At 52.8% G+C, this 19,221-nt stretch overlaps 1 long non-coding RNA gene across 1 annotated transcript in view; it reads left to right on the plus strand.

Moving 5' to 3' along the window:
* LOC118984460 (uncharacterized) overlaps window positions 1-19,221 on the plus strand; it is a 70,157-nt gene that overhangs the window by 30,432 nt on the left and 20,504 nt on the right. The window contains exon 2 of the long non-coding RNA XR_005065930.1: window positions 9,027-9,031. This is a non-coding gene — a long non-coding RNA (uncharacterized LOC118984460). The remainder of the gene's footprint in view (window positions 1-9,026; window positions 9,032-19,221) is intronic.

The following is a 19,221-nucleotide window of genomic DNA, read 5'->3' on the forward strand; positions in this document are numbered from 1 at the left end:
ATAGTATTATTATATTCAATGTTTATATTTTAATTTACATTTGTAACATTTTATATTCATAAATGCATATAACACACCTATTTATAACATATATGAACACATTTAAAATATACAAACACGCTGTTTATACACATTCATGCCTACTTGTACACAATATCACAGGTGCGCGACACTCCCATCTATGAACGACCCTACAAGGCGCAGCGGCCCTAAGGCACGTGGGCAGCTCCGCAACATCGTGACGGGCAGTGACTTTGGAGGTGAGGCTTCGAGGCTAAGAAACGCTGAGATTTGGCTGGAGGCGGAGACCCTCGCCCCAGCCAAGGACCCTCAAAGAAGGGAGCTGGAGCCAGAGTGCAGAGGGTGGCATGCGGGCTCCCCATAGGTACGCAATTTCATAAGGCCATTCGTATTTTTTGTTGGGTTGAATCACTTCCTGAATGCTTATCTTGGTTCTTTGTGGAATGAGACAAAATATAAATAAACCAACCCCAAACTGAACTCAGGCATGAGCAACAAGTGACCGGTCTGGCAGGGCTGAGAGCGTCAGTGAGCAGGGTCCCAGAGGGGCTCGATGCAGGACAGCCACGCGGTCCGTCGTTCTGGAGCTCAGAGACCCAAGCAAAGAGCCCCGGTTCGAATTCCTGCGAACCATGTGGCACTGGGACACCGGGGCCTGGCCACTCTCCGTGGGAGACTCCCGGGCAGAGCGGGGCACTGAGCAGCAGCCCTGGCCTCCAGACTCAGCGCCAGGAGCAGCTCCAGGCGCGATCACCACAGGTATCCTCAGACTTTGCTGGAACCCTCTGGGCACAGAATCGACCCAGGTGACACACCCTGGGTCAAAGGCTTCCCCTGACCCCAGGAGGCCATGCACATTTAGATACAAACACCGAGTGGGCGGAGAGAGGAGGTGACTCACAGAGCTGGCACAGCCTAGTTTACACCGTCCGGCCTGGGAGTTTGTTCTGGTGTCGACTGTGAGCCTAAGGGTCTAAAACTCATTTTTTTTCAAATTACTAATAGAGTCTGTCCCCTTGACACTGTTGACACTGGGACCAGGTCACTCTCTGTGGGGCAACCCTGGGCACTGTAGGGGGTTGAGCAGCAGCCCTGGCCCCACCCAGGTGATGCCAGAAGCTTCCTCCGAGAGTCACTGGGCCCCAAATGTTAACAGAACCAGGTGGAAAGACCCCGAGTTAAGGGATTTCCAAGTTGCACAGCTGGGAAGAGGTGGAGTGGGCCTGGCACCGTGCCTCCCGCCTCCTGGATCACGGGGTCCTGGACCCCAGACTGGCCCCTACATGGAAAACAACAGGCCCTGGACAGGCGCCAGTGTCGCTAGGCTGCGAGTGGCCAGGAAACGGCTGGGAGAGAGATGAACAAACACCCGAGGATGCAGATTGCCCCTCTGCACTGGCCCTGCCCTCCTGCCACTGCCTACTCTGGAGGGGCCTGTCACTCCGGGGCCCGACTGCTCCAGACACATCTGGACCACAGGCCGGGGACAGCTGTCTGGACGCACACAACTGTGTCACATGGCTCTGTGTCGTGCATTAATGAGAGCAGAGGCCACGTGCAGCAGTAGTGGCTGCTGTTCTGGGCTGAGGGTCACCCTCCTCTGCAGAGCAACCAACCAGGTGGGCACCCAGAGCTCTGGCCAGTGACTCGCCTGGGACCCCACAGGCACCCAAGCTCCCACCCAGGCCCCTGGGCTGGTGCCAGGAGCCAGGTCCCTGGGGAGAAGGGACAGCAGAAAGTGAAAGGGGGATGCTGGGAAAGCTGGTGGTGGGGGGCGTGCTGACCACCCAGCAGCAGCTGGACGTGAACCAGGGGCTCTGAGACTGAGGCGTGTGTGGGTGGTTTCAACTGGGAAGCGCAGGAGCGCGGCCCGAAGTCTGCAGGTGATGAGAAGTGACGAGAAGAGGACATGAGCAGCTCTGCATTCTAGTCACCTCCTGGGGGACACACAAGGACACGCCACCTATCTAAGGGGGGAGGGCAAAGGATGCTTTTCTAGTCACCAAACAGGCAAAAATCCCAATTCCTCAGTAATTCTGCATCTGAGTTCTCTGGGACCATCCATTTAGCAGCTTAAGACCACACACATTGATTCTCAGACAGTTCTGAAGGTCAAGTCCCAAATCCAGGCGTGGGCAGGGCTGGTCCTTCCGGAGGCTCCAGGGAGAACCATTTCCAGCCATTTCCAGCTTCTAGAGGCGCCACATCCCTGACTTGTGGCCCCTTCCTCTGTCCTCACGGCCGGCAGCGCAGCCTCTCCCATCTCTGACTCTGACCCCCCCCACCTCCCTCTTATGGGGACCCTGTGAGGGCACTGGGCCCCCTGGGTAATCCACGGTCATTCCTGTCTTAGGGGCCTTGTAAAGTGCCTCATACCTTTACTATCCCACCTGTAAAGGGCCTCATATCTTTACTATGTGAGGTGACATGTCTGCAGGCGCCAGGACCACAACGTGGACGTCTTTGGGGTCATTATTCTGCCTGCCACATGTACTGTTCTAGAGAGATTTAAAAAAAATCATCTGTGTTTAAAATCGAGCCATCGTAACACCCAGTGTGGCCTGCGGGCAGGCTGGGTGTGGTGTGATGCACTCTGTGGGTCTCAGGAAAGCCTGGTGTCCCTGCATGTGCAGGCACCAACCGGCTCGCAGGCCGGGGAATGCTGGGCTCCGTCCCGACCTGTCACTCACAGAGCCGTAACATCCTGACTCGTCATGCACTTCTATGGGTGGAGGGGTGGGGCGACAGGTTGGATTGTGTCTCACCCCCCACATTCGTATGTTGAATCCTAACCCCCAATGTGATAGTATCAGGAGGTGGGGCCTCTGGGGGGTGATTTGGTCATGAAGGTGAATGTGGTCAGAGCCCTTGTAACAGAGACTGCAGGGAACCCCCTGGAGTCTGCCACTCGAGGACAAAACAACTCTTTGCTAGGCTACACCTGGGCTTTTGAAAATCTTTGCATCTCCAGTGCCTGGCCCTGAGCAGACACTCAAATAAATGTTTGATGAACTAGGAAGGCAGCCGTGGAAGGGACGTGTGTGAGGAGATTAGGGATCAGACCCTCCAGCTGAGCAGGGTCCTTGCCCATGATATCTGCCCACCTGTACAGCAAAGCCCCTCTCTGGCCAGCACGCCCCTCCCAATTTCTTCCTTTATGCTCCTTCCTCTAAATGCAGGGGACAGCCCTGACTAGTGTGGCTCAGTTGGCTGGGCATTGTCCTGCAAAGTGAAAGGTTGCCAGTTCAATTCCCGGTGAGAGCACTTGCCTGGGCTGTGGGATCGGTCCCTCGTTGGGATGCGTACAACAGCAACTGATCAGTGTTTCTCTCATATTAATGTTTCTTTCCCTCTCTTTCTCCCTCCCTTCTTCTCTAAGAATAAATAAAATCCCAAAAAATATATAAATGCAGGGGATGGAGGCAGAACACAATGCTGAGCCTCCAGGAACTCATCTTTCCTTTCTCCTCTTTAACCCCACATCAGGTCACGGGGAAGATCCCACTGGAATCGCAGAATCCACTGCAGGGGGCGGGGGGGGGCGGGGAGGGGGGCAGGTCAGAGCACTGTCTTGGCAGTCCCAGCCTGACAAGACATTAATCTATGGTTTTGCCCTTCCTGGCCCCCAACAGAGTTTTTCTTAGGAACAAAGTCCCCAATAATGAGACAAAAACAACAAAAAGGACAATCTAGGTGACAGAGTAACGTGGAGGTGGGTGGCCCGGAGAGCCAGGCCTCAATTCTCTCACTTGCAAATTGCCCAGGAGGACTCTCAGGAGGGTGGGCTAAGTTCTCAGACCACAGGAGGGTGTAAACTGGACCCCCACTGTGGAGTGGGGCTGCCCCCACCCCTGGCGTTCTGTAAACACAGCAGCAATGTCGCACCTGCAGCACCCGCTGCACCCTGAACGCTGGCTGCACTCGTGGCTTTTCCCCTGCAGAAATGAGGCTTCCTGCTCGGCGTTTATGGGCACTGCTGTCCTCGAGGGTGGAGACCATGAGGCACGCCCCTCCCACCTCTTGATGGGGGTTCTACTCACTCCTCATCGCTCAACAGATGTGGGATCGAAGAGCAGACCCCAACTCCAGAGGGTGCAGCTCTGCCCATGGCCAGCCCGACTTCACGGAAGAGGCCGACCTGGGAAAGCTGGACGACAAGGTAGGGGTATCAACTCTCTCGGTTTCTGCACCTCTTCTAGAAGTTGTGAATGGTCACAAAACTTTAAAAAAATGAACTGTTAACAAAGAACAGAAACTCCATGAAAGCACCATAAATGACCATTCTGAAAAAACCTCAGACTACAACGCAATGAGGTGTTACTCTCAGACTTTGATCCCAGGAGAGCGACATCTGGAGGCAGGGGGAGTCCTGGGGGTGGGGGTGGGGGCAAGTGACAGAATCTGGGTACAGACTGTAAGTTAGATGAGACTGTGTCCGTGTGAAATCTCCAGATTTCGGTGACAGTACTGGGCTCCTGTAAGAGAGCGTCCTTCCCAGTGAACATTCACTGGGGTGTTTAGGGGTCGAGGGGCACGATGTCTCCAGCTAACCTCAAACGACTCAGAAAAAATTAAGATGCATACATCATGTGTGTGACTGCATACATACAATCTCCATATACAGGTAACTCCATGACTATATATGCTATAAGTGGGACTCTGTACATATGCACACATACTACCCATACACCTATAATGTACATGCATGCCCATACACGTATATCCAAACACAGAGAGAGAAGAAAGAGAAGAATGCAAATGTAAACAGCTGGCACATGTGGACATAAAGGGCGTACAAAATTCCTGCACTGATCTTGCAACTTTCCGTCAGTTTGAAACTATATTGACAACAAACAGAAAACATCTGGAGAAATATTTTAACAGTGGTCATTTCTAGGCATTTGAATTTTTCCTAATTTTTTAAAAAACTGGGATACTGGGCCCTGGCTGGTGTAGCTCAGTGGATTGAGCGAGGACCTGCGAACCAGACAATCGCGGTTCGATTCCCAGTCAGGGCACATGCCTGGGTTGCAGGCCAGTTCCCTGCAGGCCAACTCCCAGCAGGGGACGCACGAAAGGCAACCATACATTGATGTTTCTCTCCCTCTCCTTCCCTTCCCCTCTAAAGATAAATAAATAAAAATATATTTAAAAAAACCTGGGATACTGCTCACATAGCACGTAATTCACCCCCTCAAAGCGTACAATTCAGTGATTTTTGGTATTCTTTAAACCTTTGCGCATTTTCTGAAATTTTTAAAAGCCACGAGCATTATTACTTTTACCGATTGGGGGGAAAAGCTATTTAACCCGCCCCTGACCTTTCACCCCTTTACAAACTAGATTAAGGGTTGAGCCAGGCATCTTGAAGGTGTTGTGACGGCATGAAAATGACCTCAGGAGAGACACGCAAAGCAAGGCCCCTCGGATGCCGGGCCCCCAGCCAGCCCGAGCTGGGAGACAACGGGCCCTGTTGGCGCAGGTGCCGGGCTGCCGGCACTTCCCACCTTCCAGAGTGACTGTCACCTCTCTGACCAGTTTCTCACCTGCTCAGCAGGCCCATGCATTTGAAGCCAGGGCCACACATGGAAGCCTCCTGGGGTGGCATAGCTGCCTGGGAAGCCACAAGCCAGGACGCAGAACATGCTGCCAGTGGGCCACTGGAACCTCGCTGAGGCTGAAGAACCGGGTGAGGTGGGAAGGACACGTACAGGCCCAGCCCGGGTACAAATGCCAGTCCTGACATCTACCCTCCAAGGGCCTTTATCTTTTCTGAGCCTCTGTTTCCTCAAACGAAAAAGAAGGCAGATGGGTACACACAAGTCCCCCAGTGGGAACTGCAAATAAAGATTGCATTCGGATTCTACCGACCTTGAAATCCTGACTACAGCAGAGAAGCCTGACAAACGTGACTTTGGCTAAGGGATTAAGGTCAACATCATGGTGATGAGTCATGGTGACATGTGACCTATCTGCCTTCATTCAGATGACAAGATAAGAAGGGACCTTCATTCTGGGGTCTTTCTCCCAGACCTATCACTCATTCCTATCTAATCAAGAGAATAACACCAGACAAAACCCAATTTAGGGACTTTCTACAAAATCCCGGACCCATCCTCCTTACAACAGTCAAAGCCACCGAAACAAGGGAGGTCTGAGAAACTGTCACAGCCCAGGGTGGCCAAGAGATGTGACACCGGAATGTCAGGCGGGACCCTGGGACAGATAAAGGACATTAGCAGAGCAGCCGATGACGTCAGAGTGAATGGAGTTTCGTCCATGTCAAGGTGCGGATGGGAGTTTCTTGGCTGCGGCGATGCCCCACAGGGTGACAGATGCCACAGTGAGGGGAGACTACGTGATGGGCAGAGTGAAACCCTGCCCCGCCTTTGCCACTTGTCTATAAATCTAAAACAATTAAAAAAAAAGTTTACCTAAAAGATCATCATCATTGGCAACATGCTTCCTGACAGCTTCATTCCGCCTGTCTCACAACAGCACGTTTCCGGTGGACAGGAAGACGGTCTGATGCCAGAGCACGTCCAGTTACACATCTCGAGCTGTGTGATGTCTGGGGACGTCTGTGGTTATCACAGAGGGGGGTGCTCCTGCCTCGAGCAGGTGAGGCAAGGGATACTGCTCTCAGCGCCCCACAGAGCCCAGGAGAGCCCCCCAGAAATGAGTGCCTGCAGTGCTGAGGGGTGAGGCTGGCCTGAGGCTTCAGGAAGCACCAGCCTGGGTGTCTGGCCTCTGGGGCTCAGGGCTGAGCCGCTGAGGTGTCCACCTGGCTGGGGAGCCCAGCCTCGCCCAGCTTCATGGAATGAGGATTCAGTCCTGATACCAGCCTCTCCTTTCCTCCAGGCAAAAGAAGGGGACAGAGATGACAGGGGACAGTCAGGGACCTGGGGAAAGGGGACTCTGGCATGGTTTCAAACCACTGACATTTAATCAATGAGATGACGTTTATAAGCCCTCTGGACTGATAAAGTGGCAACAGGTCAGATGTGCACTGATCTCTTGGGTTCACAGCCCCAGGAGGAGCATAACCCCATGAATGCAGCATCAGACACTGTGGTGATGGTTTTGAAGGGAAAATGCATAAAGTCACAAACACATGCACCGGGGTCCCAATTTCACTTGGGGAGGGTCAGGAAGTGACTTGTGATTGAAAAAGGAGGTTTAGGAGGTGCAGAAGCCAAGTGCGGGTACACGTTAACCCACAGACCCCATGGACGTATTTTCACCTTTTGGACTTGCTGGCTGACAAACGGGTTCAAAGGCCAGCAGTGGGGCTCTGTGACCCAGCTGGGAGGAAAGAGGGGGCGCCTCTCCAGGCCTCTGGACCTTATAAAGTGGCTGCCCACCTGATCCTAGGCGACCAGTAATGAGGCAAGCCCATGCACTGTCTTTGAATCCTGCAGGGGCCTAGAGGAAGTGCTGGGGCTCTGCTCTGTGCCGTCACTGGGCGGGAGCTTCCAGCACACGGTCCAGTGCCAGGCCCAGGGCCTGACCTGCAGAGATCTGTTTTCCCCCCGGCCAGGGCCGCCTTCAGGGCCTGTTGACCTGAGTGGCTTTGGCAATCTCCTTCCACCCAGCTCTCTAGTGCCCTTTTTGCTTTAAATGTCTTCCTTTTAAATAAAAACATTTTATTTTGAAATCAGTATAAAGCCACAAGAAGTTGCAAAAAAAAAAAAAAGTGCAGGAGTCCTTTGACCCCTCCCCTGGCCTCCCCCGATGGTAACATCTTGCACAGTGGACACCACTGCCAGCGTCTTAGTTGACTCATGCCGCTGTACGAAAACACCACAGACTGGAGGGCTTAAGTAACAGGCATTGCTCCTCACAGTTCTGCAGGCTGCACGTCTGAGACCAAGGTGCCAGCAGTGGCAGCTCCTGGTGGGGACTCCCTTCCTTGCTCACGGGTGACCTCTTCTCACTGTGTCATCACACTGTGACGGGAGGGAGAGCTCTGACCTCTCCTTATAGGGCCACCAATCCCATCCCAGGTAACCATCCTCACAACCTCGTCTAACCCTGATCACCTCCCCAAAGCCCCACCTCCTAATATCATCCCACTGGGGGTTAGGGCTTCAACATATAAATTTTGGGGGGACACAAGCATCTGATTCATTACAACCAGGAAACTGAAATGGATACAACCCACAGAGCTCGTTCAGGTGGTACCCCTGGTTTTACATGCATGCATTTGTGTGCGTGCATGTGGAGACCCCTGCAACTTCAAGGTATGTGTAGCTTCATGTCCCCACCACCAGTCAGGCATGGGACAGTTCTGAGACTTCCCCATGCTATGCCTTTTAGCCACACCCTCCGCTTCATCACTAATCCATCCCCAGTACACTGATCGAACACCTCTAGCCCTCCACAAAGTATCAGCAAACTGAATCCAGCAATATGTAAAGAAGGTTCCACACCACGGCCACATGGGGTTTATTCAAGGAATGAAAAGTTGGCCTGACGTTCGAAAGCTGGCCAACGTAATGCACCACGTCAACAGAAAAAAGGACAAAGTCCATGTGACCATCTACATAAATTGGAGGTTGACAAATGTCTACACCCCCCTGGGATAGAAACAACTCGGCAAAGAGGACTGGAAGGGAACTTCTGCCACCTGACGAAGCACCTCAAGGGAAACCCTGAAGCCATGATCACAGTCAATGGTGAAAGACTAAATGCCTTTCCCCTGAGACCAGGGACAAGACCAGCACACTCATTCTTTTATTTATGTTTTCAAGATTTTATTTATTTATCTTTAGAGAGAGGGGAAGGGAGGGAGAAAGAGAGGGAGAGAAACATCAATGTGTGGTTGCCTCTCACATGGCTCCCACTGGGGACCTGGCCTGCAACCCAGGCGTGTGTCCTGACTGGGAATCGAACCAGTGGCCCCTTTGGTCCACAGCCTAGACTCAATCCACTGAGCTACACCCAGGCAGGGCCAAGGCACCCATTCTTGCCACTTCCACGCAACATTGTCCTGGAAGTTCCAGTCGTGGTGGTGGGGCAAGAGGACAAAATCAAAGATGTCTAGACAAAGAGGAAGGAGCAGAACCATGTCTCTACTTACAGATGATATGACCTGGTATATAAAACGTCCCCAGCAGACACTGCACATCAGTGGCACAAAGCTCAACAGGCTGCTTAGAAAACTAGAGGCCTCTGCAGTCCCAGCTCTTTCCTGCTCCTAAGCTCGGAGCAGGTGTGGGAGGGGCTGGAGGGTATGACGGGAGTCCTTGGGAACTGCAGCTGGCCTTTGCATCCTAATTAGGTCTCCGGAGGACAACCAAAGGGCATCAGATGAAAGATTACACTGAGATAAGTCCCTGACGGGCTGTCTGCAGAGAGACAGGTAGTAAACAGACCTCTTAAAACACGTCATGAGGTTTTTTTGCCTTTTTAAAAAAACTCAACAGCTGACGAGGGCGGTCAAAGGGAACAGTGTGGGGACAGAGGGCAGCTGGAGCTGGACACTGGCCCTGTGGGAACAGTGTCCCGTCAGGGGCCATATTTCTTCTCCAGCCTCCTCTGACCTTCATTCCTAGCTGCCTGCTGACGTATCTATTCTTGGCTGCTTCTTGGGAACCCGAACTTTGGTCAACCAACTCGTCCTGGTTTTAGCACTCTGAGTCTTGCGTCCTGGGAACCCTCAGCCCTGCAAACTGGGACACTGGGTCACCCCACAAGCTCCTCCAGCTGGTCGCCATTCCCTACAGGCTCTCCTGCTTGGCTGCGTGGCACCACCTTTCTCCCTGGCTGCTCAGGAGTGACACTGGGGGTGCTGGGCTGTCCCCGCGGCCTGCTGCTCCTCAAAGCCTCCCACTTCCCTCTCGACCTCCCCACACTGCCCCTGCCTCTGCCGCTTCAGTCCGGTCCCCTACTTGTGTCCAGGCCATGGGCTCAGTAAGGACGATGAAACACTGACCTGGTGCCCCTGGACCCTGGGCACAGAGGGTCGTGTAATGTCTGTGACTGCCGCAAACGCACTGCAACGCTGATGATCCCTGAAAACATCATGCCCAGTGAGAGGAGTCAGACACAAAAGGCCGCACAGTGTGGGGTTCCATGTATATGACATGTCCAGGACAGGGAACTCCAGGGACAGGAAGTGAATGGGTGGTTGTCAGGAGCTGGGGAGAGGAATGGAGATGAGCCAGGGGGGTGACTGCTAATGGGGATGGGGTGGTGAGAATGTTCTGGAACTGTTCAGGTAGTGGTGATGGTTGTAAACTCTGTAAATATACTAAAAACCATGGAATTTTATACTTAAAATGGTGAAGCTTATAGTAAATAAATTTTCTCAATAATGCTGTTAGAAAATAAATGATAGGTAACAGCAGTATCAGAGGTTGGGCCCTTAATCCAAGTGGGGTTTTTGAGCACATTGGTTTTTAAAGGCATCATAAAAAAATAGAGGTGCTACGGAAAAACGGATCAGGTAAGGGAGAGAAGGAGGTCAATTTTCAAATTCATCAAGTATATAATCATTTTCATATATTTTTATAGATGAAGAAACTGAGGCTTGGAAATGGTAGAATTATGTGAATTACAACTTGATAAAACTGTCTCGTCTGTTTATCCATCCACATAAGTAATGAAAATGGGAGAATTGCAACTAGGATTCAGAACTTGTGAACCATGGTCCATTACTATTCTTATCCTTTTAAAATGTCAATACCTATTTTTCAAAGTTGAACACAATTGTACATTGTTCCCTGGATTCCTGATGCTCTTGGTAACCTAGCAACTCAACATCACTTAGAGAACACAGCGGAACATTCTTGCCCAGAACATTCGACTCAAAAACAAGCATTTCGTATTCAGCTGGCTTGTGTGAGCCAGTGATGCAGACGTTAAAAATAATCTCCCCACCTTGCGCTTTTACAAGACTCGCAAGGGGCACTCCTGTGTGCTGATGCTATTTGGCAACATGCTACCTTGCCTCCACTCGTCCTATTTTCTCTCCTGCAAGATGCCAGCAACCCATGCAGGTCTGCAAGCTGCTGACCCCGTGGCCCTGTCCAGGAGGGAGGGGCTGCTGCCCACCGCCAGTGTCTGGCCTGGCCTGCAGAGCTTCAGGATAGCTTGCTTTGCCCAAAAGCCCTGGCTGAAATCAGTAGTGGCCTTTTAGACAAAAATGGGATTTCTGCTTCTTTTTTTTGTGGCATTTTTAGATTTTTCTAGTAAGTTGTTGCTTTTGTAATTTGAAATCACAGATTAAAATGGGGCTTAGACCAGGTGGAGTGACAGGAACCCAAATGCACAGCTGGTGGGACTGAAACGGGGCAGCCACCAAGAAGAGCAGGACGAAGTGCCCCTGAAAGGTGCAACACAGACTGGCCACAAAACCCAGCAATGCCGCCTCTGGTCTGCACCTCAAACAGCTGAAAGCAGGGCCTTGAAGACGTGTTTGCACACCCGTGTCCACAGCAGCATTAGTCACAACCACCAAAAAGTGAAAACCACCCCAACACGCATCGGGAGATGAGCGGATAAGTACAGTGTGACCGCGGTGAACTACTGTCATTCGGCTGTTCACGGCGTTCCGACACCTGCTACAGCGAGGAAGAACCTCGAGGAACTCACGCTCGGTGAAATAAGCCAGACACAGAAGGACAAAGCCTGTGACTCCACTTGCGTAAGGTCCCCAGAAGAGTCAGATTCAGAGGCAGGAAGTAGCTGGTGGAGGGCAGGGGCTGGGGGAGGGCAATGAGGGCTAGTGTTTAATGGGGGCAGAGTTTCAGTTTGGGAAGATGAGAAAGTTCTGGAGGTGGATGGTGGTGATGACTGTATAACAAAGTGAATGGACAAAACGCCACTGACCTTTACACTTCAAATGGTTAAGGTGGGCCCTGGCTGGGGTGGCTCAGTGGGTTGAGCACCAGCCTGTGAACTGAAGGGTCATTGGTTCAATTCCCAGTTGGAGCAAGGCCTGGGTTGCAGGCCAGGTTCCCCACTGCGGGATATGCAAGAGTCAACTTTCCCTCGCACATCAATGCTTCTCTCCCTTTCTTTCTCCCTCCCTTTCCCTCTCTAGAAAATAAATAAACAAAATCTTTTTAAAAATGGCTAAGGAGGTAGGTTTTATGCTCTATGTATTTTAATAAGAAAAAAGAGTCGTGTGAGTGTGTGTATGTGTACAAAAGGCCAGGACCCTCCGAGGGCCTCCTCATCAGAGAAGAGAGACCAGACGGGAAACTCCCCCACTGGGCAGAGACACAGTGAGGCTGCCCACCTCTCTGAGTCTACGGGGCTTCTCTGGGGGTTGGCGGCCACAGTCCTGCTCTCACCCCCAGTAACTTAGAACCTGGAGCTAAGAAACCAACATAAAATGTGGTCCCGCACCCTGGGGAACCTACGAGAAGCCAAAGTGCCATGAAGGGACACGGCCTCAACCCAACCCATCAGGGTCGTTCTCAGTGAAGCTCAGTTGACCAGGATGCCACATGTGCAGTGTCCTCCCACACCTGCGTCCGCACGGGTACGTGTGCATGGGGAACTCCAGAAGGCAGACTTCAGAGGTGACATGGGAGTGGTGACGATGACAAGAGCAAAAGTGGCACTTACTTAGCACCTCCTCTCACCAGGCTCCCTGCTTGGCCCTTTCCCTCAATGCACAAGTTCATGCTCCCAACTGCCCTGTGCAATGGACCGTTATTATTCCATCCTACAAATGCAACGGCTGACCTTCCTTTGTACAATCCAGGGCGCAGAAACACGGGAACACGGAGAAGCTGGCCCAAGACTCAGAATTAAAACCTGTCCGCCTCTTGTCCTCACACCAAAGACCAAGAACACCCACCACGCCCGCAGCGTGGGGGTGGTACATTCTGGGGAAGGGGTCTGCCAGAGACCCCTTCTTTCTCCAGGTGCCTGGATTATTAGATTTATTTATAATTATATTCTTCACAGGGGGTGGGGGCAGGGATCAATTTTCGAGGAAGAAACTTACTCTTTTTAGGCATAAAGCCCAGCTGTGTGGACAGAACATAAGCGGATGCCTCACCTGTGCTATTAACATTTCACAGGGGTCCCACGAGGAGAATTTGTTCTTACCAACTCCTTGATTACCAGAAGTTCAGTTTTTCCCAGTAACGAGCCACCTGCAGAGGTGAACAGTTGAGATTTTTTTAAAGTATCACTATGAACTCATAACGTTTCAAGATATGAAGTGTCTCCATCCGCGGCTGGCATTCTTCTGTTTGATGAGCGATTAGAATACAAAGCCTTAAAAAGGGTCCTGTGGGGGTGACTGTGAAAAAGAAAACACAATGCTAAGAAAACACTGATTTGTATTCAGCTAGTATCACTTCTGCATAAATTTCTTTTTTAGTAAAAGGGGAAAACTGGAAGCTGAAGGAAAAGGTCATTTCGCTTTGGCTAGAAATAAGTTGTTTCGAGAAGCATTTCCAAAAATGGGAAGTTGAGTTTGCAGAGTACCACGAGCACTCGTGACGGACAGGGCTGCAAAGAGGGGCAGGCCTGGCTGGGGGAGCAGGGCCCCACTGCAGGGGCGTGTGGACCCCTGGGCCCTGCGGGCTGTGCAGGCAGGGAGCAAGCGTGTCCTTCCAGGGGCAGCGCTGGCGCTCGAACGCCGGTGGTGGTTTGTGAGATGCCCACTCGCCGGCCCACTGTCCTGGGCTGACCTCCGGCAGCCCTGCAGTTTCCCTCGCTGACTTGGGAAGGTCTGTCTTCTGGAACATCTCCGCTGAGATCTGAGGTTTCAATTTCACCAAAACAAATACTACAGTGGCGTACCCCTTCCTGTAAGCAGGGGCTCCGTGAATCCAAACAGACCAGGCGGGATCTGAGAGCTCGTCCATGGTCTCCAGGGAAGCGAGCGCTGCCCTGCTGGCCCCCAGGGTGCAGAAGGCAGGCACTGGATCACACTGCACTCCCGCTGCACCCCTGCGGCAGGTGTTCCGCCTCTCCAGTGGCACCAACTCTGAGGATGTCTGGGCACTTCTCTAAGGTTAGGTGATCTTTGAATGTGGGTTTGATCTGCAACAGCGAAATTCAGAGGCAGCAGGCAGAAGCCCTGGTGGGAAGGCATCTGTCACAAAGGAAGGAGCCTTGAAACTCCAAGAGGCAAGGACCCCAGGGAGGGTGGTGGTGGGAGGCATGGCCACCGGGGCACACTGCAGACCTCAGACCCCAGGGTGTAGAAACTTTCTAGAACACAATTCTCCTCTTAGCACTGCTGACATACAGGACTGGACAGGTCCTTCTGTCTGGGGCATGGGGCGGGGTGGGGGGTGTTGAATAGCATCCCTGCTCCCACCCACTTAGTGCCAGGACACCCCCAGTCATGATAACTTCAGATGTGCACCCAAATTTGGCCCAGTGTCCCCTGGGGGCAGGATCACTCCAGATGAGAGTTCTTGTCAAGAGGAACTCATGACCTGCGAGCAAGCAGCTTCCCTGTGCGGAGTCAGTTCCAGGAATGCCCTCTATGCACCTACTGAAAGGCCTGTCTGCTGCTCCTGCCCCCTAGCTGCACAGCCCCAGGCAGGCAAGCCCGTTCCTTGGACGCCCTGCAGGACTGTGTGGTCAGGGCGCTTGCTACTGGAGAGGCCAGGGCGCAGACGGATGAAAGGACAAACACACAGAGTGCAGAAAAGTGGACGTGGTGATGCGGTGAGTAATGCATACGCTGCATCCTCTTCCTTAGTCTCCGGAGAAGGTACACATTAAAAGATGCTCAACCCCATTAGTTACCAGGGAAATGCAAATCAAACCACAAGGAGATGTGGCTCCACACCCACCAGGACGGCTGGAACCAAAGAGATAGACAGTAATGGTGTTGGGGAGGCGGGGAGGACGTGGAGCCCTCATGCACAGCAGTCAATTAGAAACTGCAACGGCTCCTCAAAAGGTTCAACGTGGAGTTTCCATGTGGCCCAGGAGTTCCACTTCCAGGTGTCTCCCCAAGAGAAATGAAAACCTAGGTCCACACAGAAACCGGTGCCCACAGCGGCACTGTGTACAATAGCCAAAGAGAGCCAACAACCCAAGTGTCCATCAACGGATGAACAGATAAACACAATGTGTCCATCCACACACTGGGACATCACTCAGCCATGAAAAGGAGGGATACACTGACACTCGCTACAACATGGAGGGACCTTGAACACACGCTGCTCAGCGAGAGAAGCCAGACACAAAAGGCCACTTAGGGGAACTGTCCAGAACAGGCAAACACTTAGAGACAGAAAGTTGATTCTTGGTTGCCAGAGGCTGGGGGAGGTGGGAATGGACGGTGACCGCTGACAGACACGGACGGAGCTTCTCTCCTGGCGGGGATGACAATGTTCCCAAGTTGGACTTTGGTGCTGGTTGCACAACCCTGAATATACCAGCAACCACTGAGTCGTACACTGCAAACGTGTGACCTGGGCAGTATCTGAATAAATCTGCTACATAAAAATAGGTACATAACTATCACGAGAAAGAATTATGGGGAGGCAACGTGGGAGGGAATGCAGGGGTGTATGGGAGCTCCCTGTACCTTCCATTCAGTTTTGCTGTGAACCTAAAACTGCTCTAGAAAATGAAGTCTACTTTTTTTTTTAAATTTATTTATCTTTAGAGAGGAAGGGAAGAAGAGAAGGAGAGAAACATCAATGTATGGTTGCCTCTTGAGAGTCCTCTGCTGGGAACTGGCCTGCAACACAGGCATGTGCCCTGACTGGGAATCGAACCTCGATCGTGTGGTTCGCAGGCCTGAGCTCAATCCACTGAGCTACACCAGCCAGGGCATAGAAAATAAAGTCTACTTTTTAAAAAAAATGACTGAGGACCCCAAACAGCGTGCATTAAAAAATTACCTTATCTCTGCCCTGGCTGGTGTGGCTCAGTGGACTGAGCACTCGCCTGGGAACCAGAAGGTCGCCAGTTCAGTTCCCAGTCAGGGCACACACCTGGGTTGCAGGCCAGGCACCCAGTTGGGTGGGCATGTGAGAGGCAACTGATTGATGTCTCTCTCACACATCAATGTTTCTCTCCCTCTTTCTCCCTCCCTCCCCTCTTCCTAAAAATAAATAAATAAAACCTTAAAAAACACCTACCTATTTCTAAAATTTTAGCAGGACTACATTTTGAAATAAAAAGTAACAGTTTAACCAAAAAAAAAAGGTTTTCGGGAGATGAGTGGAGTTGTTTTGCATTTTTGTGAACCTTCTTCATGTCTGGCTTAACAGGGAACAGATGGACTTTCCTCCCAGCTACTGTGCTCATCTGCAGCGATCCCACACTCATGGGACTGCTGGAAAGCGCCACGGAGCCCGGTCGAGGCAACGGGGGCGGACGACGCCACAGACAGCGTGTCAGCGTCAGTGTGCGAACAGGGAGAACTCTGCACACGGACTTCTCCTCTTCCTTTTACGGATGGGAAATGAGCTCCCGGGAGGCCTGTGCACTGCCCACGCCCACGGAGCACAGCAGCAGGAGTAGCTCCTCCCACCTGCTCCATTCTGTCCAGCAGTCCAGGGTACACCTGGGACTCAAGCCACCTCCAGAGTCCTTGGACATGAACAAGTCACCCCGGATGACCTCAACTCAGTGCGACCAGCACTGGCCGCCCTGCTGGCCCAGGCCCTACTGTCGGAGCGACTCGACGGCGTCCAGCCACAGCTCCCGCTGACTGGTAGAAACACATGCGTACGTGCAGTGTCCGGGCAGCAGACGTGTCTGTCGCCCTTGCTCTGCTGTCCATGTCCCCCGTGTCCCCCGTGTCCCCGCTGCTGGGCGGCAGGAAAAGAGAGACGTCTTCAGGAAGGGAACTGATGTCACCTCCCCAGTGCAAGACTCTGTCAAGGAAGAGAAAAGGCGATGGCATCCTGGACGGTCCTTCATGCTCCTTCAAGGAGCATTCGGAGGCATGGCCAGGAAGGAAGCCCGCTAGGCCGGAGATGTGCTTCTGATGGAGGCTGAACCTTCTGCAGGCTCCAGCTTCCCTCCACCCTCCCCTGACACCCTTGCAAAGCCACAGCCTCCCTCCTGGGCCCCTGGCAGGAGCTGCCAGCAGAAAAGAACAGTCTGTGCCTCGGCTGCACGTTATACCAGCCCCTCCAAGTCAGCAGAGACGGTGAAGGCACAGCTGGTGCAATGGGTCTGCACACAGCAGGGGCGCCGAGGGTGGGGCCCTGGAGCATCTGAGCACAGGCCCAATGTAATTGTAGCAGCATGTGCTGCCTCCAACGGCATTCTGAGAATCTAAATCAATCCCAGACACCTCGGCTGCGGCTGCGGCGCAGAAGCTGATGTGGGCCCCAGGCAGTGGGCCACCCAGTCTTCTCAGATCAGAATTGCCTTTTATAGCCAGGTTGACAGTTAACAATCAGAAGGGATCAAAGGGCGAGAGAAGTGCAGGGCCAGGAGGAGAGACCTGCTAAAAGCTGAGACCCCAGAGCCTAGACCCTGGGCAGGTGCTAAGCACAAAGGCCCAGAGGCCACACAGGTCCTGGGGCTGGCGAGGGCAGATGGCAGGGCCTGGGTGGACATCCTGCTCTGTGCTCTGGACAGCACTCTGAGGGAGAGTGGTGTGCCCACCTTCTCTTATTTGTAAAGAGAGGGGTGACATGCTTTGCGCCACCTGGCAGAGCTGAGGTGCAAAGGCAGATGTGCTGTGCCCCTCCCATCCCACTGGCTGGAGAGGAGACAGCTGTGGCTCTCCAAGCTGTATACACCAGACGGAGATGCCTGAGGACTCCGACCATCCTGGGCTCCCAAGTGCAGACTCAGGGCAGTGTTTCCAGAGCCTGGACTGGAGACTGCCTGAAAGCATGCAGGGCTCAGGCTCGTGGGGTGGTGGCTAAATTTAGGAGACCCAACCATCCAGAGAATGCGAGTGGCCGGCCGGGGAGCAGCCTCTGCCATGGGGGGGGAGGGCGTACGTTTGTTTTCACTTGCTGTGCACAGATTTTTCTTTCAGTTTTTGCTGGGGCTGCAGAGCTGGGAGGAATGTCAGTGTTTGTCTCACCTGGATTCATTTCACGGACGGGGGAACTGAGCTGGTAAGTTGGGCGTTTTCTTGTTTTGTTTTGTTTTTTGAGAAATTGAAAGTTTCTGCCCTTGCCTTGGATGGCTGTGTGAAGGCCTTTCCCACGCCTCCCCACAGCCAGAAGAGTGACATCCAGCTGTGGCTTCCCTCTCCCTGAGAAAAAGCTGGCCACGGGGTGGCCCCAGAAGGGCCCTGCACTCCGAGGGTGAATTAGGTACAGTCCCTGGCACACAGACCTTCTGTGCCGTCGATCTCGTTTCCTGGGGCTGCTGCAATGAAGCACACTGCTCTGGTGGCTCAGCGCAGCAGAAGTCTGTTCTCCGCAGCTCCAGAGGCTGGAAGTCTGAAATCAGGTCACGGGGCTGTGCTCCGTCTGAAAGCTCCAGAGGAGCGTCCTTCCTGCCTCTCCCAGCTTCTGGGGGCTCCAAGTGTCCCTCGGCTTACAGCTGCATCCCCTCAGTCCCTGTCTCTGCCGTCACAACAGCTGTATCCTTGCTGCATGTCCAGTCACCCTCTGTCTTCCTCTTCTAGGGACACTTCTGACGGCCTTAGGGCCCACCAGGATCAACTCCATCACAAAATCCTTAATTTAACCACATCGGCAAAACCTTGGCGCTGAAAGTAACCTGTTGACAGGTTCAGGGATTCAGGACCTGACACTTGGGGGGGGGGGCACTCTCCAGCCAACCACAATGCGCCTTTTCAGGACAAACACATGTGCTCACAGGCCAGGCCCGGCCCCCAACATGGGCCAGCGGCCGGGAGGTCTCCATGGGGAGGTATGTTTCTAGGAGTCAGGAGGGGAGAAGGCAGCTGCAGCAGCAGCAACGGTGGTACTGTCTTTCTGGCGGACACCCCGAAATGAAGACAAGAAGGCTCCCATTTGAACTGATGAGAAAGTTCCAGAACTAGATAGCAGGGATGGTTGTACAATGCTAATGAGTTGCCACTTTATTTATTTTTAAAAAGTTAAAAAATATATATTTTATTGATTCCAGAGAGAGAAAGAGGAAAGGGAAGGGAGGGGGAGAGAGAAACATCAATCAGTTGCCCATATGCACCCCGACAGGGGACTGAACGTGCAACCCAGGCATGTGCCCTGACTAGGAACCAAACCTGTGACTTTTTGGTCCTCGGGACAGTGCTCCAACCAACTGAGCCACACCAGCAGGGCAAGTTGCTCACTG

The sequence above is a fragment of the Sturnira hondurensis genome, unplaced genomic scaffold (genome assembly GCF_014824575.4).
Source record: "Sturnira hondurensis isolate 20B ecotype Veracruz unplaced genomic scaffold, ASM1482457v3 Scaffold0003693, whole genome shotgun sequence".
NCBI lineage: Eukaryota > Metazoa > Chordata > Mammalia > Chiroptera > Phyllostomidae > Sturnira > Sturnira hondurensis.